A 24,621-nucleotide genomic window follows, 5' to 3' on the forward strand; every position below is an offset into this window, starting at 1 on the left:
CAAGCCCTGTATGTTTTGTCTTAGGCTTAATTTTATTCTTGCACAACCTTGTACGTGCATATGCTTTGCCAGCTTGCGTGTTTCGCAAATACAGCCTTTAAACTGTTTACAGACTTTGAGGATTTAATACTTGTAGTTCACAGTTTATGAGCTAGCTTCCAGACTCACACTTATCTCCTCCAACCTTCTATTTTGCAAAGTGGGTAGCTTAAGTGTTCCAGGAAAAAAGCTTTTAAACCTTTTTTTTCTTTTTCAACATCATCAACTTTTTTTTTTATAGCCATCGTGAATAACCTTCAGAATAAAACATTTTCTCTAAACTTCTCCATTCTCATCTTTGCAAAGTCCTTCCCCTCTTCATGTGGGACAGGAGTGCTTAGAGAGCGTCCACTTAAAATAGGAGAACATTCTTTAAAAAGCGTCTTCTACATGAGACTTCCAACATCCAATCTGGCGCACTTGTGAAGCGCAAGCGTCACTTACTCTCTGGTGTGCAGCAGCAAATTCTGAAACTGTCATACTTTAATTGAAATTCCATCACTTGTGTGGCTGCCATTGTGGAATAATTTGATAAAGCTGTGTGACATGAATGCGCAGAGCCGCCCGCCACTTCCATTTCTTCTCTCAGCCTTTATTTCCTCATTCTGATGGTTATTCAAATGTACCTCAGAGGATTCTGCTCTCAGACTTTCTCAAAAATTAAGATAATAGAAAATGAGACAATGGTAAGGGCGTAAAAGGAAATACTGTTTTGGGATGCAACATGGGTAAAATGAAGTCTTTAGTAGTATCAAACTCATCGCCGCTGTGTTTTTAAGCCAGAACTATCCTTCTCCTGGCAGTAGTTTCCTTAATAGTAGCCCAAAATCTGTGTTTTAATAGTGACAGCCTGTTAGTAGCTACATTGGAGATGATCCAAAATGGAGGTCAAGGGTGAAAAATAGTGCCTGTGCCACTGACCCCAAATACAAATCCATACCAGCACATTCTCCGTCCTCATCTTGTGTCTTCACAACTGACTTCAGACGTCTGGCCTCCATCAAATTTTCGGAAACCAAATCTGCGAGCCAAAGGACAGCTGCAGCAGAAATGAAGCGCTCTGTGTTTCTGTCACGACGGCGTCCCCCCTCCCCAACCCCCCCCTTACGCGAGGCCCGCAGGCAGAGCCTAGAGGCAAAGCGTGTTTAACCCGGTTCAAATTGACACAGTGCTTTTGGTGTTACAGTACACAAAGGTACATTTCCCAAGGCAATATCCGAGCTTTGACATCAAGATGGTAACTTTTATTGTTTTGGCGTTTAACTTTTGAGAGACTGATTTGATATATAGGATGAATTAGGAAATCTTTGGCTTTCTGGCCTGCCGGGCGGTGGATCGTAAAGGTGAATTTACTTGGGTGGGGAAATGGGGGTGTAATTATTCCAAGCCAGTGGCAACTTGAACACCAAGGAAAAACAGAAACTCCTAAAGTGTGTGAAGCCATTGCTTCGTAGCGGTGGCTTGTATCAAGCGATCCACCCTTGATGCTAGTTATGCCGTACTAGAGGTTACGGGAGGAAATGCTTGCCAAGTAAATAAGTGAGCAAAGCGACTGAATAGAGAGGAAAAACACAGCGGGACCGAGGCCAAAGTGAACCAAGGGTAAAGTCATGATCACTTCATTATGCTGCGGTGCTGCTCAGCGTTGTGCAAAATCAAACTGCTCTCTCATTTGTCACATTGCATCAGGCTCGCCTGTGTGAAGTAGGTTTTGTAGTCTGCAGGAACCCCCCTGATGCACAGGCGCACACGCCAGTCGATTAACAGGAGGAAACCTAACTGCGCTGCATAGAAAATGCGAGGCACGTGCGTGCACACGTGCGTGCACACGTGCGTGCACACCTCGTTACCCCCTCAATATGACATCTAACAGTCGAACTTTTCTCCTGCATCCAGCCAACCGCCCAACTTGCCAACAGCCAAGCCGCTCTGCCAATCACTGGATTGCTTTTAAGGGCCATTGTTGGTATGAAATAAACCAAAATACACCCACTGGATTACAGAGGGCAGTCACTGAGGGGGGGGGGGGGGGGGGGGGGTGATTGCAAGCAGACCTACCGGCACTCCATCTCCTTCAGTTCCAACACGATGGCGCCTGATAATTGTGGCCTTTATGAAACGTTTGCTTTTGAGATCTTTTTGTTTCCGATTTTGCAACAGGCTCCCAGGGCCTGAGCTCATAAAGTGGTGCTCGCAAACATATTCTAGGTGGCGTGTGTACACGTTTTTTTTTTTTTTTTTTTGCTGCACTCTTGAACATGAACCAATAAGTCACAGCCACTTGCCTATACTGAGGCGATGGGGCTGTGAGGTGCAGGCACACTTGTTTGCAAGAGGGCTTGGCGTCATGCCTGAGAGGGCAGGGATGAGGAAACATTCAGGGCCCGAGCTGTTTTTTTTTTTTGTTTTTTTTAAATCCCTCTTGTTACATTTTAAATCAAATCCAGTCTCTGATGTTGGTAATGTTGAATCGACGTATGTCAAGAGGGAAACCATGGTGCTTCAGGGTCACGAAAATGGGCGACGTTCTTATTTTACATTTTCCCACTCTTTCAAACTGTCAAAAAACTGAAGCATTTAGAGAAAAAACTAAATAAAAGGTTGTATATTAGCCGAAATATGTGCCCACGCTATCAGGTGAGGAATACAAGAGGAACAATCTTTAACAGATATTCCCTCACAGTTTCCCTCAAGGTCTTCAAAAACATTTATTGGAGGAGTCTAAAACGAGACGAGGTGAAGGATGAGGCTTTTCAGTGAAAGTGCCCACGTCAGAGCCGCTTTTCAGACGACATGACACTTGTTTTCCCTCAGCAACTCTGAATAACAGCACTTAAAACTAAGCACCACCTTGGTGCATACATCCATTTTTGCCGCCTTTTTTTTTTTTTTCTCAAGAGCCGCTTGTGGAAGCAGCGAAATTGAAATCGAAACGTGTGGTGGCGGCATTAATTGCATAGTGTCAAAATTGGATGAATACTAATTGTTGGAGCCTTGGACTGTAAAACACGAAGGGCAGCAGAGTATCGCTGCATGGGGTGGGTGTGTTCTACCTGGGTGCTTACTGGCTGTAAAGTTTAAAAAAAAATGCTTGGGTAAACACACAAGCGCACACACTGATTTGCATGTTCAAACACACCCACATCTGCTGGCCTTTTAGAGACACCATGAGTACACAATGGTTTTAGTTTAAACCCTTTAGGTCGGCTTTGATTTGATCTTTTTATACTTTTACACCATGATGCACATTTTTTTAAATCGATTTATTTACTTTTTAAAGGGTTTAAAAAGTCTGTGTTTAAACTTATGAAAATAAAAGACTAAATGTTTATTAGAATGTTATATCTGCTGCATTCCGTGTGTTGATTGGGAAGAATGAGTCCCCTAGTGGCTCAACTGGCACAGTGAGCGCAGGTGGTGTGCGCTTCTCCTGGAAATAAAGCCTTACTATCACTCGATTGACAGTACATCTGCGTGACTAGTCCCCCATCCCACCCTGTCCACCTTGTTTTTTTTTTTTTTTTTTTTTTTTTTTTAAACTTTTTTATGTTTAGCTGTCATCTAACTGCGTCTGCTCTTTAATGAGCCAGGCCAACTTTAAACCCGATCAAAATAAAACGAGTTCTAAAATAGCAGAGGCAGGACGGGGGCTCTCTGGAGAGTTGCAGGAATGCACTTTGAAAATTCTTCACAATCCCGTCGCTGGAGAAGGCTTCCACAAGTCTAAAAAGGATGCAGGGGACGAGCTGTGTCTGCGCACGGACGCTTAAAATAACGCGTAAAGTCGGACTGGTTTTTCCAATTTTGATTCATCTTGAAGAGATACAGAAGCCGTGAGCATGGATTAGGATGAAATATGTTTAACTAATGAGAGATTAGGACCTTAAAAAGCAAATATTGCCAAAGGATGGTAAATATTCAACAAGAAAAGTCGTGATTTGTTGTCATATTTGACTCGCTTAGTGTCGAGCGGTGCGCCTAAAGACCCCCGCAACCAACTTCAGGACGACAAACACCTGAAATGACTTCCGCTGTCACAAACTCCCAGTCTTACCTTATCACCATTTTGCGTTCAGAGAGAAACTCAGCGTCTTCTTCTTTGTGCGTTCTTTAGGTAGGAGCGTTAGTCGATCATTTGTTATTGTTTTGGTTTTCTTTTTTTACATCCAATAATAGGAGTCAAGTCCCGGGGAAATAATTTTGCCAAGAAAAAAAAATGTTTAAAAAAATTAATTATGTAAAAAAAAATGAAAAAGAGGAATAAGAATAAGAAAAAAGATTGGGGAGAAAAAATCCGACCGGAGGCTCCTTTTCTTTCCCACAGTCTTTCCCTGGAGGCGTCCGTTCCAAGCGCACCGACAGACGGCTGTCAGAGAACCGGGGGGACAGCGGCGGCTCAAGTGGGGTGCGTGTATTATAGTCTTCTATGCAGTGTGGCGTGGGTCTGCTGTGGCGGGGCTCGTTAGACCTTCACTGGATTGAACGTGGCGAGACTGTGGTTGTGTTTGGAGCGCGCGCTGTGACTGGGACGCACAGCCCTCCCCTCCCCTCCCTCTCCCGGGTTTCTCCCACCTTCTCAGTGCGTCTGACTGCTTCTCTCTCTTTTGCCGAGACCACGATCCACAGTGGGTGGGGGCGTGGGATTTTTTTTTTTCCTCGTGGGGAGGTGGGGTGACGTCACTTCGCGAGGTTCCAGCTTGTCAACTTTCCTGCACCCCCTCCCTCCCTCCCCAAAAGAATACTGCAGGAATGTGCACCCGCACAAACCTATGGCTGCGTTCGGATTAAAGACAGACTCGGGAATGTAATGTGTGTGTATTTGGGTGCGCGCGCGCCTCTGATATCCTAATTACTGCTCGATTTAAAACCCCAAACCATGTTTCTAAACACGCACCTTCAAAATAATCTACATTCTTTGATAGATTACGTTTGGCTTTTGATTTGAAATAGAACAATTTCTTAAAGTTTCAAAGTAAAAGAATGAGACAAAAAAACAACAACAATAAAAACACATTAACTTTGTGTTCATGTGTTAGAGTCTTATGGGGAATTTCCACTGTTTTCATTTATACTTATTGTATAGAAGGCTCTTATAACGCCACCGAACAAAAACTGCAGTCTACGTTGCTTTTGCTGTAGCTGGAGCTACAGCAGCATGTAGGGGTTTTCTGTTCTTTTCTTATATCATGCCTCTCTTAGAGCATCCAAAAACTATTCTCAAGTAAGCACGCCTCTGTTTTCCTAACTACCACCTGATTTAAAACTGGAAACTGTGTTTAGAAACCGCACGCACCTTCAAAATGATCGACATTCTTTGATAAATTACGTATGGCTTTTAATTTGAAAGAGAATACATACAATTTCATTAAGTATCAAAGGAAAAAAAAGTAAAGCCAAAGAAACAACACAATAAAATCTCTGATTTAGATGAACTTTGTGTTTACATGTAGAATTTCATGAGGATTTTCTAGTGTTTTTCAGTTATTCTTGTTTGAACAGCTCTTAAAACACCACCAAGCGCTAGACTGCAGTTGACATAAATATTGCTGTGGCTGTAGCTATAGCAGCATGTTTTATTTATTTATTTAATTTCCAGATCGGGGTAGACCATGCAGGCATCTCCAACCCTGTTCCTCATAATCTACTGCCCTGCTTGTTCTGCACAGCTTCAGTAATTGCTGATTAGCTGGAATGAGTGAGCCCAAGTTCTGTTTGACTGAACACACCTAATCCAGGTGACTAGCACTTACTCAAGCAGGGTTAGCTGCAGAACATGCAGGGCAGTAGATCATGAGGAACAGGGTTGGAGACAACTGTCACAATAATTTCGGTACACTGAGAACTGATCATCAGCTGTAGCCTTATTATTAAAACCTTCCAAACATTAGCATGTTCACAATACCTGTAATTCCCAACCTTGTTTGCAACACGTAAGAAAACAAAGAACAGACATATACAGCTAAAACAAACGTCACTGTCACTGCGCTTACTTCCAACTTTGTTGCATGTAATAAAACCACAGTCCTACACAACTACACGTTCGCTGAGTTAACAGTATCACAATAACACTCATCTAAGCATTTTGATGGAGTGCTCTGTTCCTCTCCAAATCGCTTGAGCATCAGTCAGCACAATCAGAATAAAATCCACATCTAAGGCGCTCCAGGTATAAGACGCACTATCGTTATTTTGAAAAAACTTAAGGCTTTTAACCCTTGTGCTATCTTAAATGACCCCACCCTCGAATTGACGTGTTCTCCCTACCATGACAAAGGTGGATAAAGGTGGAAAGATTTCATGTAATCCATGGACACCAGTGAAGATCACAAATCACTGAAGAAAAAAGGTTCAGAGCACTGTCTAGTGGGTCTAGATGACCCAACTCCCAATGTTAAAGTGCCTAGGATAGCACAAGGGTTACGTGCACCTGAAAAAACAGAACATGTTTCAGTTTTGACCATTACTTGAGTTTTAGTTTCTGTTCACAGTGTTTCTTTTAGAGAAAAGCCATGTCCTGTTTAAAAGAAAGTACAATAATCATGGTATTGTAAAAAAACTAAAATCAAAAAGGCTTTATTTAGAACCTCTAGAGTGAAGTCACTATAAAGACATTACTAAAAGGCACAGACACATTGAGAGTCCCTGTAGGGGTACTGTATTGATTCTGTTGTCTGCTTGAGAATAAAAGTGTAGCATGACATTTAATTTGCCTTTTTTTTTATATGTTCATCAATGTCATAGCTTCTGTAAGTGGGAGCACTTTCTGTAATCTGAGGCTGTTGAGCAACAAACCAGTAATTTGTGTGTAATGGTCACACACTTAATATAATTGATTTCAAGACAGGATTTTTTCACATCTTGACACTGAATGGACATAATGTTGCACAGCACTTGGCATAATAGTGCTCATGACAACAAAGTCAAGTGCACCGCCCTCTGATGGAGAGCTGGAGAAAAAAGTAAAAGCAATGGCCCAGGGAGACTGATGACTATGACCAATTGTGTTATGAGAAAAAGTTGCTTTTATGGCAGCAGCCCAAACCCAGTGATGAACAGCCCTGCCCCGAAGACACAAACCTCTAACATCCAACAATAGGACTCCGAGAGACAGACTACTGCAGTCAGCAGATTTGTTTTCTTACCTGCTCTGAGACATGACACCTATCTGATTGAATACCAGTTCTGGTGATTTATACCCGCGAATTATAAGCAGGTTCGTTTTCTGATGGCAAAATTCAATAAGCTCTGCATGCGGATACCAAAAGCCCGAAGAGGGTGTTAGCTTTGTGACAGTGGAGGAAACTTGATCAAATGACTATTGTGTGAACTATTACCCTCAACCACTGGCAACGATATTAAAAAAAAACTGAGACTGAAATGGTTGTGTCTGCTAACAGAATGCTCTGGAGACCAGAAATAGTCTGGATATCCAACTTTCACAATCATTTGCAAAATATTTTCAGAAGCAGCACAACCATCAGACAAGCTGTTTGACCTTCATATGTAGTTATCAAAACCATAAGAAAAATATAACAGAATAAGATAAAAATGTATTTGAGCCACACTTCTTGCCTCACAGCAAGAAGGCCCCTGGTGCAAGTCCCGGCTAGGGGACCTGAAACAGAATATCAATGGGGGCCGGCTTCCTACCACCGTCCAAAGACATGGTTCATAGGTCAATTGGTTGACCTAAATTGTCCATAGGTGTGAGTGTGAATGGGTGTGTGATATGTGACCCTGCGACAGACTGGTGATCTGTCCAGGGTGTCCCCTGCCTTCGCCCACAAGTACCGGGATAGGCTCCGGCAGCCCCGTGACCCCGAAAGGGATAAAACGGTAGAAAATGAATGAATGAATGATTTGAGCCATTTAGCCCTACACTCGTTTAACCCTTTAACACAGGAGCTTTAGCGCCAGTGTTTTCTTTTGATTACTCTAACTCTTTAACCGTTTACGCAATTAATGTACTTAAATCGGATTCTGAAGTGCAAAAAAATCAGCCTTGTGCCATTGTGCAATAACATTAGCGATGTGTTGCATATTGGAGCAAAGCCAATATCAATAGCTGCTTTTCTCCGCCTCAGAATCAGCTGACTCCCATTGACCACGCAAACAGTCAAACAGGTATGTCAAAGAGTGTGTGCTAATTATGCCCTAGACACATGCACTCATAATGGGGGGTTGACCCAAATGGGTCCAGCGGGTTTTTGGGATGTCCGGGCACAGGTGAGGCAGCAAGTTAAGGGGATGTGTCTTTCAGTTCCCTTATGGCTCATGTGGCCACCTTAAGGGAGGTCATGAAAATGGAACGTATGATTGTCATGCATGTGGTAGGTGTGTCTTAAAGAATTGTTAAAGTTGCATGTACTTGTGACGTAAAGATGAAGCTGTCGTACATTAGTGAGGTGCACGCACTGGCCCCCTTACTGACCACGTGCAAATGCTGCTGGCATGAGGTGCACAGGTGGTATGCAAATGCCCATAGGACGCCAGAAGGATGTCCAAACAAACTAAACCCTGTCTAAACTCCTCATAGTCAGGCTATAGGCACAGAGTGCTCACAAAGATCACTCACTTATCACTTGAACATCACTAATTGGCACAGTGCGTAGATTTTGGGAGGTTTGAAAAATGAAAAATCTGTACGACACACCTGGGTCTCACCTACTTGATTTCTACTTACCCTTATGTTGAAGTGTTCGCTAGGACTTGTCGCCCACAGCATGCTCGTAGAAAAAAAGTGTTCATGAACAATTTTCGCTCTACAGGCTCTTGGGTATTAAAATGTCATGTGGTTCCACCCGTGTATCCCAAACAGGTTTGGCAATTTTTTGCCCGTAGAAAGCCCGTATCCAGACGTAAGGTCAGTTGTGACTAAGGCGACAGCTCCGGTGTTTAAGGGTTGGTATTCTTGGAAAGACGTAGGATTAAATGAATGATTAGGTTTATGCAGTTCATTAGATTTGCTATTCTTCATAACCTTACACTGTCATATTTTTGGCATCTTCTAAAGCTGTAATTTGGCAGCACTGGCTAGTAAATGGTAACAAGGGGAGGCCTGTCACCCTGGCCTAACACAGCTAAACTTTGCCGCAGGGCAGAACACCTTTTAGTTTAGAAACTAATTGTCCTTCAAAATAAATAAAAATTTGATTTGATTTTGATTTGAAATAGTTTATTTCAAGCAATTAATTGAAAATGAAATCACAGTTAGCTGAGAAAAAGAAATATTACCCTGTAATTTTTTTTTAGATTAAAAATTTTAATGGGTTTAATGGGTATAAAGCTACTTAAGGAAAATGATGTGAAAATAGTATTGGGATGGAGAGTGCAGTACTACTTTCTTGCATGTTTACATTTGTACACAAGTAGGGTCATGGAAAGTGTAGCACTGATTGATATTTGCTATGCAAATGTGACTCAAAGGAAGCAAAGGATGCTAAAGGTTATCAATAGGAATTTGCTTTGGATGAATAATGTAGGTAAATCTTTTGATGTTTCCCCTGTGTACCTGTCAGCACGCCTGGTCTTGAGAGGGTTATGTTGACCTAAACAGACCTAAACAGAGCAGCATTTTCCCATCACTTTGATTTTCTCTTTAGTTTTTTCCACAAATGATGATAAAGAAACTTGCAAAAATGAAAGGAAAAAAAAAAGCATAATGAGTCTGAAAATATGTTCACTGGCATTTTCAGCTTTTGGTAATGAGGCCAAGAATGAATATTATGCTCTTTTATATAATTATAAAAAGTATGGTATAAGTGCTCTGGAGTGGAAAATCTTTCCATCTAATAGTGGAAAGTTAGAAAGATTAAAGCATAAACCTTTACCTACTGTGGTTTTGCCTCAGCTGTAATTCAAACAAAGAAAAATCAATATTAAGTAATGTTTAAGCATAAGTAGATTTCTGTAATGACTAACATTCAGTAAAATAAATGTTGCAGTAAAAACTCATCAGGCTTTTTCCTGAGTCGGTGTGAATCGTAGCCTCAGTTCTCTGGTTTTAGCTGACAAGAGGGATGCCTGTCAATCACTGGCGCAGGCCCTCTGTTTCTTGGTTTGACCTGCTCTGCATTTTAAGACAGCCTTATGCTTGGAACAAGGGACTACGTTCATGCCACCTTTTATTAATTTTGCACCAACAATGACATTTCTCTTCTAGTTCAAGAGACCATTTTCTATGGGTGACATCACACTCGCTTCGTCCAGTTCCCATTTACAGCTATTGGGGGCCCCCACATTAGATCCTACGTGCTCATAAAAAAAAAAAAAAAACACCCCTTAAATCTGTGCAAATTTTAGCTTCAATAAAAGAAAAACATTTTTTTTTTGTTTACACACTACCCTCACCAATTTTCATAAATAAGAACAGAAACAAAGCACATTGACAGGATTTAAAAATGTCAACTGTATTTATTTTTGGTGTAAGGTCTGACTTTTTAATATGGGAGGCATTGGTGAAATACTAATGTTTGCAACCTACCTTCAGTAGTCTTTGGTGAAACTGCAGCATCTGGTAATTCAGGGTTTACATCAAATTCAGGAACGGAGGTTGGGGGCTTAATCCTTCTAAATCTTGATAAAAATCCTCTGTGCATGTGAGCGTGCAGCTCATTTATAATTGGGCCTCAAAACAGACAATCTTACTTTTAATTGTAAGTTGACAGATGTGTAAAACACAGCATCTTTCAGTGTCAATCTTCTTATAGCCTAGAGTGTTCCTTTTTACCCATGACAAGTTGCTGGCACTTTACATATGACTATCAGTCAAGTCATTAGTCTAGTTGACGACCAAAAGAAACCTCATGTTTAATTGAAAAAAAAAGACATGGATGATTTGTCTTAAAACACATTGATTGTTGTTTTCAGCTCCTCACACCCCCAGAGTTGATTCATTTAAAGTGACTGCGTTGCCTACAACCCCGATCAAGTAAACCAGTCATCGTAAAATTAATTTTCCCATAAAGCGCAACTCATGCTCTTTAGGATAACAATCTATTTTAAGCGGATAAATCTAATCCAAAGTGTTGAGGCGGATGGAGATTGACTTGTTTATGGCCGCTGCCCAAGCAGTCAAGAGAAGGAGAGAAGGGTTGAGGTGTGTGTATGCATGTGTGTTTGTGGGGAGCTAAGAGCAGCAAATGCCAAGGTGATCTTAGACACATCTCCAAGGCATGAAAAATGTAAACCAACACCCAACTCTAGTCCTTGCTAAGGCATCCAATACTTCCCACCATATTTAAATTGTCAGTCATGATGAAAGAATGACTAACAGTCATGCTTTCATGGGCAATTGATGTTTAGTCAAAACTGGACAAATGTTTGGCTAAAGAGAATTTAAGATCTTAGGAGGGTGTTGAAGTATGACATTGGACTTTTTTTTTTGTCAGAACCACATTGATGTACGAAGAGTCTTCATCAAAACACGAAAGTCTGATTTACACGGGTCCATATTTGTGTCAACGCATCTCCATTGCATTGACACAAAAAAATAGAACGTGCCTTAATCAATTGGAATGTTTCCATCATCTCCATCATGTCTGTGTCTAACGTTCGTCTCTCTACAACGCAACACAAGCTTTACGGAGGCGTTCTATTTTCAGTCTTATGGAGTGTCGATTTCGCGACAAAATGCCAGAGAAACTGGAAAGAGGTCTGGATGACAAAAGTTTCATTTTAGAAGAACAAAGACATAACATCACATATAACACAAAATGTGCATTTAACAAAGACTTAATGAGAATGGAGAGGCCATAGGGCCTGATTGGCAAAGCTTTGGATAAACTACTCAACAAGGTGGTGGCAGGACAAACCATTCCTCCAGAAGTCAAGTGGGATGGGGGACACACCGGAAACGCAACTGAGACAATGTAAATGAACTGACTGTCGTGAGACAGACTCCCCGTGCAACGCAATGGAAACGCACTGTAGACCAGTGTGAATCAGCCCCAACACTGCCTACAGTATGTACTACTCTATGACCTAGATAACGTGGAGTCTCTAAACTGGTGCCAGTCATCCTTCAAGGCAAACACTCCTCAGTTTCTCCTGAAGCTGGTTCATTAAATTAACTCTCCTTAAGTTTTCAAATTACTCCCCTGGAGAGTTTTCAGAACCTAACACGGCTGTCTAATGACAGCAAGTGAAAACTGGATACCATTAAACCCATATGACTCAACAAATACCTACAAGTAGGTTTTGTGTCAAATCGAGTTATTCCTCTGCATCAAATGACCAACAAAGTTGAAGAAATTGTTATCTTTGAAAGTCGCAAAACTCACCGTGCCAGGTCGATTATGGATATGTGGGGCTTTTTGGATTTTGACTGATGCTGCAAGCTACACGAGCAAACAACTCCCCAGCTGTTATCGCGTTTTGATTGAAATGTTGATAAACCCTGATTGCTCTGTCACACTGCATGCAGCCTCGACGGTGATGGTTTTCAAGCTGGATTTCGCCCACTTTGGGGCAAGTAAGAGTGGCAAAACTGCTTTGGTTCTCAAATACACACCAAACCATGCAGAGCTGGAGCAGCTTGCAGTAATACATTAGGTCTCACTGTGCTGCTGCCAGCCTCATGTCACATGAAGACTGTAGGCCTATTTGTCATGTTTGATTGGTTTTCATTAGCTTTCCAGAATGCACCACATTGCATTAATGTCGCAAGAAAAAGCTGTAGCACTACATAGGCAGATGTGTGTTGAGGTAAGGTGGAATCTGCTGCTTTCATATTTGGGCTTCACAATCCATAGTTCAGTGCCTAACAATGCCTCAAATACCAGCTGTCAAAGGAAGGGTCAATGGCATATTGATTACAAGTATACAATAAACTGTACTCATAAGGAGGTGCAACGTGAACTCTCGTATGACCTGCTCCATTCCAAGGCCCACATGCTTATTCATCTTTTCTTAATCTGCTGAGTCACAAGTATTCAATATCACCTCATTATGATGTGGAGTAGAATCAGATTTGCGACAAGGCTTGTGGATGGGACATCGATTTGATTTAGTTTAGTGCTGGCATTGGGTGCAATGAGCTGAAAAGCAATTAGGTCCATTAAGAGATCAACTGGGATGGTGCGAGCGCCACGGTGTGCAGCAGCCTGCTCAAAGAGGACAAAGAGAGAGAGATAAAGGTAAAAATGGAAAAGACTTGGATTCATCTCCAGACTGGCAGAATCCCACAGGATCAGGACACCAAACACCACAACAACTCAAGTTTGTTTCTCCATGTTTGTTCATCATTAACTTTTACCTAAGATTTAAAAAATACATTTTTTTACATTATTGAGATGAACAAGAGTTTAAGAAAAAAAGTGGACAAAAAAGCCTTTTCCAAACTGACTGGATTGCGTTTGCACTTTGCAGTTAATAAATCAACATGAAGAGAGTTTTGTTTAGCCCCTGAAAGAGCTCTGTGTTATGGAGGGAATACATGAGCATTAAAAAAGCATGAAAACGATCCACTAGTCTCCATAAGTGGTAAATACTTCTCATGGATCATGGATACTGTGATGAATCATGTACATTGAATTTTAAAGAACATCTCTAATTTTGCTTTAGTTTTAGCTAAGTAGATAAGTACGTCTACAAAAGTCCAGCTTGTTTTTCATTGTGGTCACTGAAATGTTTATTTTCCAGACATGTTTTTTTCTAAAGGTTACATTTAAATCTTCCTGCAATACATTGTTTTTATATTAGATAGATAGATAGATAGATAGATAGATAGATAGATAGATAGATAGATAGATAGATAGATAGATAGATAGATAGATAGATAGATAGATAGATAGATAGATAGATAGATAGATAGATAGATAGATAGATAGATAGATAGATAGATAGATAGATAGATAGATAGATAGATAGATAGATAGATAGATAGATAGATAGATAGATAGATAGATAGATAGATAGATAGATAGATAGATAGAATTTATTCCAGACTCATGGTCCAATCAGTAAAAAGGAGTACACAGACCCACTACATTAAAATACACAGTGTCTTTAACAGTACACAGTGTATGTAACAGGGAAATAAAAACAATGGAAGAACTATCTAAAAGGGGCAACAGGGGATTGTTGAAATGGAAAAGTCAATAACTTGAAGACAAAATGGAAGTGATTAGAGCAGTTAAATATACCCACAAACCATTTTTATCAATTTCACCATTTTCTATTGTTGATTTTCACTTTTTTCATTTACAAGGGAAGTCCATAAGGTCAGTTGCTGAAGACAGGAACTGAATAACCAATTCAAAACTGTTTTTGGGCAAGAACCATCTTATAATTGGATGCAATGAACACCTCAAGTATTTAGTGTTGGTGCACTTTGGTTAGAACCTTAAAATCTGACATTTAAACTGATGCAATAATATTTTTTTTTCCTCCATTGAGGCAACATTTTTCTTATTTAAATGCCTCTGAACCGAAGAGTAAACGCTACTCTAAAAGGTCACATTTTTAGTGTTTTGAGTTGGACATCTTCACTTAAGTTAAGGGCTTTTTGTAACATGTGATGTATGACAGTTAAAAGTGCTAATCAAAGCCATCATATTAAGTCAACCACTCTCCTACCACTATACACAAGTTTTTGCCATGTGCGTGATAAAAGTAATTTCTGTGATCACTCATTGTTTCACTCTACTAAAAAATTAACGCAAAATGGTAACGACTATGCCATAGTTACTTTGAAGAACAAATAGGCTTGAGTTGATAAGCTTCAAAAAGACAAAATATGTGGACCTTTCCGTTTTTTGTAAATACAGTTTAAAATAAAAGTCAAATTTAAAGAAAGAGCGGATAAACACAGTTGCTAATTACTAGTTTAATTCAACGTCTTTGGACCACTTCAAAAGAACTCAACCCACAACCGACCTGTCCCTCGAGCCGAGAAATGTGCTCCCAACATGCCAGCCCTAGTCATAATTTGGTGTCACTCTACCATAAATCCTTTGTAATCTTTTCTTGTTTTTCCTTCTGCCTGAATAGGTGAGTTAGAAAATATTTCATGCACTCCTGGCTCCTTTGTTTCCCCATCTCAATCCACTCCCCTGGATTGTCTTTTCATTTATCCAATACGCTTCTCATCTCATTCGAGGTGCTCATTTATTTGCCCGTTCTCTGCCCTCCTCCCTACATCTGTTCTCCAACTCTCCACTCCTAGCAAACAGTCGCAGACGCCTCTTTTCTATCCGTGCTCCTTTGTCACTCGCCATCCTTCTCTGTCTTTCTTTCACCCCCCTATTTCAGCATGTTTGGTCACCTCGCATTCACAAGGAGAGCCCCCGCCTCCATAGACGATTGATCATGGCCATTGTTTGCGCTGGGTTCTCCATTTTACAGTTCAGTGTTCATGAAAAGGAGTGTTTGCCAATTCTGTCTGTCACCCCTTCAACCCCCCGAATATACCTGCACACGGTATCTGTCTTTTTCTGCCCAATGATCCCCTGCTGACATTTTTTCCAAGCACACCTTCATCAATTTCACACCTGTGACGCCCTTCTATGCCATTGTGGAGGGCAAGAGCAGGAGGTGATGTGGGAAAAGCAGACATTGGTGGTTCACTTTGTAGGATCCAAACCAAAAAAAGAAAGCATGATGGCAATACTCTTTTAACCCTTTAACACCAGAGCTTCAGCTACAGTGTTGAAATTTCTTTCTACCACTGTCATGCTATGTTCACGGGCATTTGTCACGAAATTAAGAACACGTTCTTGAACGCACTTTGAGCATCCGGTGTTCACACCGTATGTTACCTGATACAAGCACATGTGCTCAAAGTTTGAAGAAGCTTGGTGCAAAAAGTCAAAAGGGTTCAAACCTCGTGAATCTTGCTTCGGGTGTTTTGTTCTTTTCACAGCTCTATTCAAATATATGAACGAAAGCGTTCCTTTACGTTTCTTCAAGTTAGATTTAAGACTTTTTCAGACCTTTTTAAGACCTTGCAAAAAATGTGTGTAAACAGCTGGCTCTGACATTATCTCTTAAATTAAAAAAAAAAAAAAAACGGATACTAATACAATAAAACAGTTACTAATGCATGCATGCCATGTTGGAGATTGGTCAAAGTAAGATAAAGAGAGCGTAAATATCGACATTGACAAATTTGTCGGGTCATTCTTCAACTTAAAAATTAAGGTATGAATATTTCAGTTGTGTGCCAGTCCTGGTATGTCCGTCCTGGGGGAGGACCCCTCCTTCATGTGGACACCCCTGAGGTTTCTTCGTTTTTCCCAGAATCTGTTTTTTTAGGGAGTTTTTCCTGTCCACCGCAAAGGAGGGTCTAAAGGCAGGGATGTTAGTTTGGTTTAGTCTGTTTAGTTAAAGTTTAGTATTATCCTATAATTCTATGCATTTATGATCATTTTTGATTGCATGTTTACCTTACCATTACTGGTACGAAGCCCACTGAGATGACTGTTGTTTGAATTTGGGCTACATAAATAAAATTGAATGGAATTGAAAATATGTCCTGAAGATGAACTGCTTCCCCCTATATATATATATATATATATATATATATATATATATATATATATATATATATATATATATACATAAAATGCTATATCTTTTCAAACAAAATGAATATATCCTGTTATATCCTTGTGTTTGGGGGTGGGGCTTGGGGGACTTGCAGCGCTTCATCCAGGGCTCCAAACTAGCCAAGACCTCCCCATCAGAATCAGCTAATTCACGCTGATCACAAAAATGGTCGAGGAGTTAGGGTATGACTAAGAGTGTGTGATTTTGGTGTAACCAGCTACATCTCTGGTGTATCAGGGTTAAACAAAATGCATTTTATTGATTTATTTAAAAAAAAGAAAATAAAAGTTTTAGCAATATTTTTCTACAATACTATCACTATCAACATCCCCCCCCCCCCGTAGTTTGCCTTTTCCACATTTCTCCTGCAAAAGATGAACCGTGCAGCCAAAATGATCGATTCAATAACGCAGTGCAATTTGTAATGGAAAAAGCCCATTCAGAATGTAAACATCGCATGTGCTCACTTCTCGCCTTTAGTCGATAAGAATTGGACTTTCAATCATGTTGCGTTTATGAGCTGCCAAAGTAATAGTCGACCCTGTGAGATCTCAGCTGAAACAAAGGGAGCATAATCACCTGAGTACAGCCTTAAGCTAAATGCTTCTTTGAAATAACAGACAGGAGATAAAGATGAGAGGCTGGGAGTGTGGAGCTGTAAGAAGAAGTAAAAGAAGAAAAAAAAAAGGAGCAGCAAGGTGCCTCATTTACTGTCTTGGGGGTTTATGGGATTGCTCCCAGCTGTCACTTGGCATAGTAAGTCCATGGCACTGTAATATCTTAATTGTTTCAAATTAAATGCTCGTAAAATGGCAAAGGAAATGAGTTTTTCCCTCTCTGGTTAATCCAAACCAGCCCCTTGACTTACATGTGGGCCTCTTTCTCGGTGAGGGCGGTTTAAAAGGTGGAATGGCTCCCACAAGTGAGGACTATGAATAGGCTGCAGTGAAATCAGTGTTTATAGGCTGTGAACTGCAAGCCTATTTCTGCAACTATCCTGCTCATCACTGCAAGCATATCAAGTGTCGTCTGTTTTTAACACTTTTGCTCATTTGCACACACCCCTGTTTACATGGACATTCTTTTGTTGTAACATTATATTAAGTGTGCAGACTTTTTTTTTTTAATGGAAAATGTGTTTCATAGCAAACAGCCTAAATATCCAGTGGGGATTTACACGGTAGGTTTCCTCCCCACATCCCCGGCAGCACTTCCAAGACTCAGCTTATTTCCACGGCTCACCCTCGGATCATTCAGCCAGCTAAAACATCCTGAATGACATCAGCCTCACGGCAAAACGTATAAACACACTGACATGCTACATAGAAATAAAATGAAAAAAATAAAAAAAAGCCTTCTGGAACCTTAGTCAAGAAAAAATTTACAGCTTTAGGTGAGCAAGTCACTTTCTGTATACCTCAGGCAGAAAACCTAATAAACATGTCCCTCGTATGTGAGCATAGCATGACATACTTCACTTCTCGTTGCAATTTAGACTCTTAAAGTCCCACTCCAGTCCTCTTCTGACTTATTTTAGGACTTCCCACTAGTGTTTTAATAATGATTATGCAGAGCGGCAAAACTTCATTACAAATTCACCTCAGAGTTATGAGCGGGACGGTTAACGCGATGCAATCCCAACCCCCCTTTCCCCTCCCAGTTGATAGGCAGAGTGGAGCAGGAAGCTTATGGCCCAACCAATGTAGTTTCTACGTCGCAAATAACCTATTTATCAAACTGCATTTTTTTCATCTGCTCCTGGTTCACAAGGATTTTGGATAAAGAAATACTCAGAAATGCAATTTAGAGTTTCATTTTCTTTATACATGTCCTTCATCATTAGAAAAATGCCACAAGAACATGTTAAAATCACCAAAAACACAATTTTCATTGAAGTGGGTCTTTAAGTATACTTTGTAGATTCATTGTTTTTTATTAATAAATTACATTAGATTCTAAAGCTAAGCCAAAAAGCCACACAAATTTTAAAGTTTAGAAAACGATTTTTCTTTCAACATAACTTTTTCAACCCACTTATTTCTAATATAGTAACTAAATAGCAGGGGGGGGGAATCAGGTCTAGGTCATAAAACTGGTCTGTGGCAGTTTTTAATTACTCATTTGCTGAAAAAAATGATATTGAAAGGAAGATATTGTACAAAAAAAAGAAAGTGATAGTTCTGTCCACAACTTACAAATTGTAGACACCTTTTACTTAAAATGACATTCACAGCTCTTTGCTTTGAACATATCTCATATTTTTTTACAGTTCAAAACTAGACTGAGATAGTAAACATTTATTTTAAAGCTTAAAAAAATACATGATCAAATTCAAATTAATATGTAGACAAATTATTTCAATATAGATTTGATTCTTTTTTATTTATATTCTTTTAAATAGATGCATGGAGGATATAATGAGATCTAATTATGCATGAAAATGATCAAATGCACAAATACATTATAACAATCATTAGAACCGCTAAACTACGAAATAAATAACAGCAATTATTGTCTTGCAATGGAAGGTCCAGATGTTGCGTGGACTGGAAATGGAAGCGGTGAAAAAGACGGGAGGCGGAGCTGCAGGAGGCGGCAGAGTTAAAGAACCTGACATTGTCGCTAGGAGTGACGAGGATGAAGAGGATGGCGACTGGTATGAAGACTAAGTGAGCAGGGTCAAGACACAGATGCCCATGTGCAAAGAGGGGGATGCACAGTACACAGGGTGGGAAAAAAGCAAAGGAGGGAGCTAACAGACTGATACAAGGAGGAGGTCATGAAAGAGGAACTGAAGGGGGGCTGCAGTGACAGAAGAAGAAGCAGAGAACAGACGATGATGAAGACAGATAATGAGCTGTGGCGACCTCTAAAGGGAGAAGTCGACAGAAGATTAGATTTAAGCTACATGTGTTCAAGTGACTACTTTCAATAGAAAATCTTTGTAAATGCAAGTTTCTGTGTTCCAAACTCTTGTGTTTACGCGTGACCATGCACATTTTGAGACTGTTTTTGGGCTCTACGGAGAAAACGGGCAGCCATTAAAGAGGCGTTGGAACTTCACGGAAGTGCCAACTGTTGAAAATGAATTGGTTTGTGCCCAGCCAGAATTACACCAAGACACCAAGTCTTTCATAAATCAGAATAGACTTGTGAAATAAAAAACCTGGAGCAAGATGTTCTCTGCTTTGACATTTCGCAGGAATCCTCTTCCAACTGTAGGTAGTAAACAGTAGAGAAAAAAATAAAAAGAAGAAGGTGACCCTCCAGGGGGCTAAACGTGTGTGGGCGGCCGTGGTGCAGCGGTAGCGGCCACCAGTGTGTGAATGTGTGTGTGACTGGGTGAATGGGTCTGTGAATGTAAAAGCGCTTTGTCCTTGTAGGTAGAAAAGCGCTATATAAGTATACGCCAGTTATTATTTTACCATTTACCAAACAATGCATGTCTTGCATCTTCAAGAACGCGTGCCACATGCCCAGTGTGAACTTCACATTACTTCCATGGTAATGGCTTCTGTCTTATGCTCATTTTGGGTTTTTAAACCCGTCCACCAATCTAGCTATTATATTTCCCATTTTCGAATCCCCTGTAATTTTGTCCTAAATCATCACATTTACATTTTTTTTTATCCCTCACAAGTGTCTAGTCCATACAAACATCGTGGGAAGTACATCTGTCTCTTTCTTTGTAATATTTTCCATATATCTAACCCTGCAAAATGTAACCCTCACTTCTCACCTTGCTGTGTTTAACCGGCCCATTTTGTCCTAAATTACTTATTCTGATGCCTTCTGCTGCAGTATAACCATTTGGGCTGCCAGTCTCACACTCTGCCTCACTCTCTCCTCTTCTAGTCTCTCTGCCATGTTTGTGGCCTTTCGGTCTGTGCACATCTAATGGCTGGGGTGTAATCCACTGGCTAATCTGCTGACAGCCTGTGTGACAAGGCATTAGCCTTGTGTCACTGCCTACCATGCTGCTTCTCAGCATGTGTGTCTCCGGGAGACAGTCAAAAAGCCTACGGACGTTGTTGCCTCAATATGCATACCCTGATTTCTTTTATTTATTTTTTTGGTGGTGTGGTGTGGTGTGAGTAAAGGCTTATGTGTGTTTGATCTCAAACGGAGCCCCCCCCCCCAACATCACGTTAAATCTGTATCTTCTTACATGACGTTTCAATGTTAGTTTTTTCAATTTATCCTGCTGTTTATGTCAGCGAAGTCGGCTATAAAAAAACGTCACATTGTTATTTGGATTTAAAAGGAGGCAAATGGGCCAAAACAACCTGTCAGTGAGGGTTTTTGCTTTTTCAGGTATGGAGTTTGGTCAAAAATTGACAAGTACGGTACAGACCAAAAGTTTGGACACACTTTCTCATTCAAATGAATGGCACGGTGTGTTCAAACCTTTGGTCTGTACTGCATATGATCAGAAATTGGATTTCCAATCGTTTCAACTTTATTAAGTTAAGGTCCCACTCTGTTTACTTTTGGATCTATTTTTTAAAGTGTTCCCAGTGGTCATTTAACTATCATTATACCTGTGTACATAGTTTCTGCAAACAAATACATAAAGGGATTTATTTGTCTGCAAATGGATTCATCAGAATGGAGCTTGTGGCCCGCCGACAGTAGTTTGTATGTAGGAACTTCCAGCTTTTTGAAAAGGTATTTTTTCGTCGTCTCCTGATTCCCAACTATTTGGATAATGAAATACTCACAAATGAAAATTTAAGCTTAGTATTCTTTGTAAATGATCTCCATAATCAGAAGAAATGCTACAAGAGGTCTTTAAATGCTGTCTTTAAGACAGGACTTTTTTTTTAATAGCACCGCTTCAGCTGATATGTTTTTTTCTCTCCTGTCGTGTCCCCACATACATCTGTAATTATTTTGCTTTTCTTACAAACAAATAGACTCCACAATGCCATGGTCTTGTCAAAACTGGAAGTCCCATGAAAGCAGGACAATTACCTTTAGTCGTGCCCACATTTCTCTCTTGTTTAGCTTCCCTTGTCTCCACCTGAGTGATCCTGTTATCACAACTGACCCCTTGCTGGATCTGTCGACAGCTGAAGAGATTACACCAAAGGCCACAGAACACACTGAGCTCCCCACATGAGGAGGGAGGAAGAAACCGCCTGATCCTTCAATGCTGATAAACTAGCCCAGATTTCGAGGATTCCAGAAGGACCAGTCGGGAACCGGCGGAGTTGCGAGTTGAGTGTTTTGCTATATTTGACTTTAAGTCTACTTCTAATCACTGGGCTTTTCAGAGGGGATAAGGGGAAAGAGAATGGGGGCTTGGCTGGAGTGGGATAAAGCCCTGATGGAATTGGGGATAAGGTTATTGAACTGTGATTTGATAAGACACCTTGCTTGAAACCTTGTGAGCAGCATGTTGGAAGAATGAGTCTGCCCTCCACATCGGAAGCTGCATCATTATTATTTCACAAACTTTCACAGGTCAACTGCACAGCAGCTAGTGAATTATTAGCTTCTAACAAATGAACTTTGAGCTCATGTTAACAGTTTCATATACTGCTCTTACAGGTGGATAAAAAAAAGGGAAAGTCTTCATGAGACACGCAGCTGGCCTGCACAAAATATTAAGATCGTAGAGCGCTCGATGGGCGTATTATGGGCATAGCAAACACGTAAACAGCAAGTGAGGGTAAGTAAGGTTGAGGCAGGCAAGACGCAGGCCCGTAATATGGACTTTTCATTTTTTTCTAAGCTCTCAGACATATACGCACAGCGCAAGAGGCTTGTTAGCGCGCTAGGTGTGTGAGACTGGCAGCATCACCCTTATGCAGTGCTGGAGCCAAAACATTTTGAATGGGGGGATGGAGGGTGGGAGAAGACTTTGGAAGGGTGGCAAATGAGAACAGCAAAGTGGAAGGCCATTACAAATGAACGGATCAAACATACGTATTTTAAACAGTTTTACTAGTGTAAAGCTTTAAGTTTCTTTTAATATTTAACCTTTATAATTTTTCATTATGTGTGGGGTAATGGGCTGCATGTGTTAATAGGGGGGGAGGGTAAAGGGTAGGTTGGTTGATTATCTGATTTTATGTAAGTGTTTTTGATTTATTTACATAAATCAAAAACATTGCACAACATTTGAGTTGTGCAATGTATAAGAAGCATTTTTTTTTTTACAAATAAAGTTTGATTTGATTATTTTAAATATTAGCTGATGTGCTATTTCTAACCCTTAAAGAAGCCTGTATTGATGACTTCTTAATCTTTGTCAATAATTACACTAATATTGACTTTAAAATAAATTGGGGGGCAAGTGGGTGGGCCTTTTTGCAACCCTCCTCCTCCCTAGCTCCGCCCCTAAACATACACCATAAGTGCGATTAACTTCCTTTATCCTTTCAAATACTTCACCATAGCCTTACCACACACACGACAATGGTTCCCTCCATCGATGTCCCTTAAGGTGGCCGCAAGAGCCACAAGGGGAACTTCAAGACACCCATTAAGATGCAGCCGATCCTCTCTAGAACCCGCCACGGGTCTGCACAAACCAAAAAACCTGCAGCACCAGAACGGGTCAACCCCCCAATATGGGTGCATGTGACTAAGGCATAAGACTTTCAATGATGCCCACGCATAGAGTGCACAACTGCCATCAATTCTTTCCGCAGAGAACATTTTCCAGCTAATGACTAATAATCCCCCAGGATCTCTGATTGGTTTCATTCATGCTCATTTCTAGGTGTTCCTTAATCCATCTTTTTTACATTGCGGGATTTTGAATGTTGCCGCACGGGGGATAGTACTGCCATTCAAGGGAGAACACAGCCCAATCATTATTGATTCATGCACCATAAAAGCAGAGCTGAGTGAGACAGACTCTTCTGGAACGTGGCTTGCCAAAATGCTGTCAGAGACGGAGGTTTGATGGCTCACTCGTCCATGGCCCCTGCATCATGTTGTCTTCAACAGCTGTTGTTTGACAGGAAGGAATTCGTCCTGCTGCGAGCAAAGACTCAGCTATCAACTTAAGACACTTGACAGCAGCACACCACGAGGCCCCTTCTTTGTGTCGTTTCATAATAGGTGCAACTCGTTTGAACATCTGCAAACGGCATTTGATGAAACAACAGCAACAAATCAAGAAGTCGGATGAGTGGAACCCTGATGGGATCTATTTTTTTACCCACAAAAATCCTTCAATCTTTCATCTCGTTTTCAAACTGATACTATAAAAAGTTGTTGCGCTGCTTTTATATTAGTGCTGTACTTTTGATTGGATTTTGTGTATTGTTACTTATTTTTGCCGTCTATTTAAAGTGTTTCAAGGTTTTGCAGTGGATCCGAACATGAAGAGCGTCTCCGACTAACACGGTCTTAAAGCTGTGAAAGCAACTGCCATTTATTGATCATTTCTTAATCACAAGAATCACTGGAATTTGTGGTTCACAGCCTTGCCAGAAGCCACTTATGCAGCATTCCCAGTTAAGCAATCACTTCTAATAGCAAGTGATCAAATGATATGCTGCTTCGCCAACTAAAAACAGCCAAGAACAAACATTAAAGAGAATAAAATCCAGTTTGGAGACCCACAGGATTCTGGAGCCCTGCACATTTATGGAACACGTTTGCTTTTCATGAGTAGATTCATGAAATAATATAACAAATCCATAGATGTGTTGTTCTGAAAATCATGTTTTTATAAGCATAAAAAAAACAACAGTTTGAAGCAGGCTGTTGAAACCACCGCCTACAAGTCCAGACAGTAAAATTCCATGTTAAGTAGAGATGCTGATGCTGATTGTAAGCACAGAGCTAACGTCCCATCGTGATTAGAGCATAAATCGGGGATATTGAATGGCACCACAGCAGGCTCCAAAGAGGCATTGATTCATGCCAGCACTTGGAAACAATTGCTCTGATATGCATGCAGTAAATATAATCTATAACAAACGAGTTGCCTAGCCTTTTTACATAGAAGGCTGTGCTTTACAATTTAGCATAACATGATGGACGTATTAGCCAGAATGTTCAAGGTGGGGTTAA

At 40.5% G+C, this 24,621-nt stretch overlaps 1 protein-coding gene across 50 annotated transcripts in view; it reads right to left on the minus strand.

Moving 5' to 3' along the window:
• The window catches only part of LOC101165843 (receptor-type tyrosine-protein phosphatase delta), a 496,394-nt gene that overhangs the window by 150,825 nt on the left and 320,948 nt on the right, over positions 1-24,621 (minus strand). For 12 of the 50 annotated variants that reach the window (XM_078936129.1, XM_078936126.1, XM_078936124.1 and 9 more), the window contains exon 1: positions 4,094-4,661. The exons of the other annotated variants lie outside the window; for them this stretch is intronic. The gene's annotated coding sequence lies outside the window, so the exon portion shown is untranslated. Of the gene's footprint in view, positions 1-4,093; positions 4,662-24,621 lie in introns of those variants that run through there. 50 annotated transcript variants of the gene reach the window in all.

The sequence above is a fragment of the Oryzias latipes genome, chromosome 18, assembly GCF_053564925.1.
Source record: "Oryzias latipes strain Hd-rR chromosome 18, Olatipes_Hd-rR_3.1".
NCBI lineage: Eukaryota > Metazoa > Chordata > Actinopteri > Beloniformes > Adrianichthyidae > Oryzias > Oryzias latipes.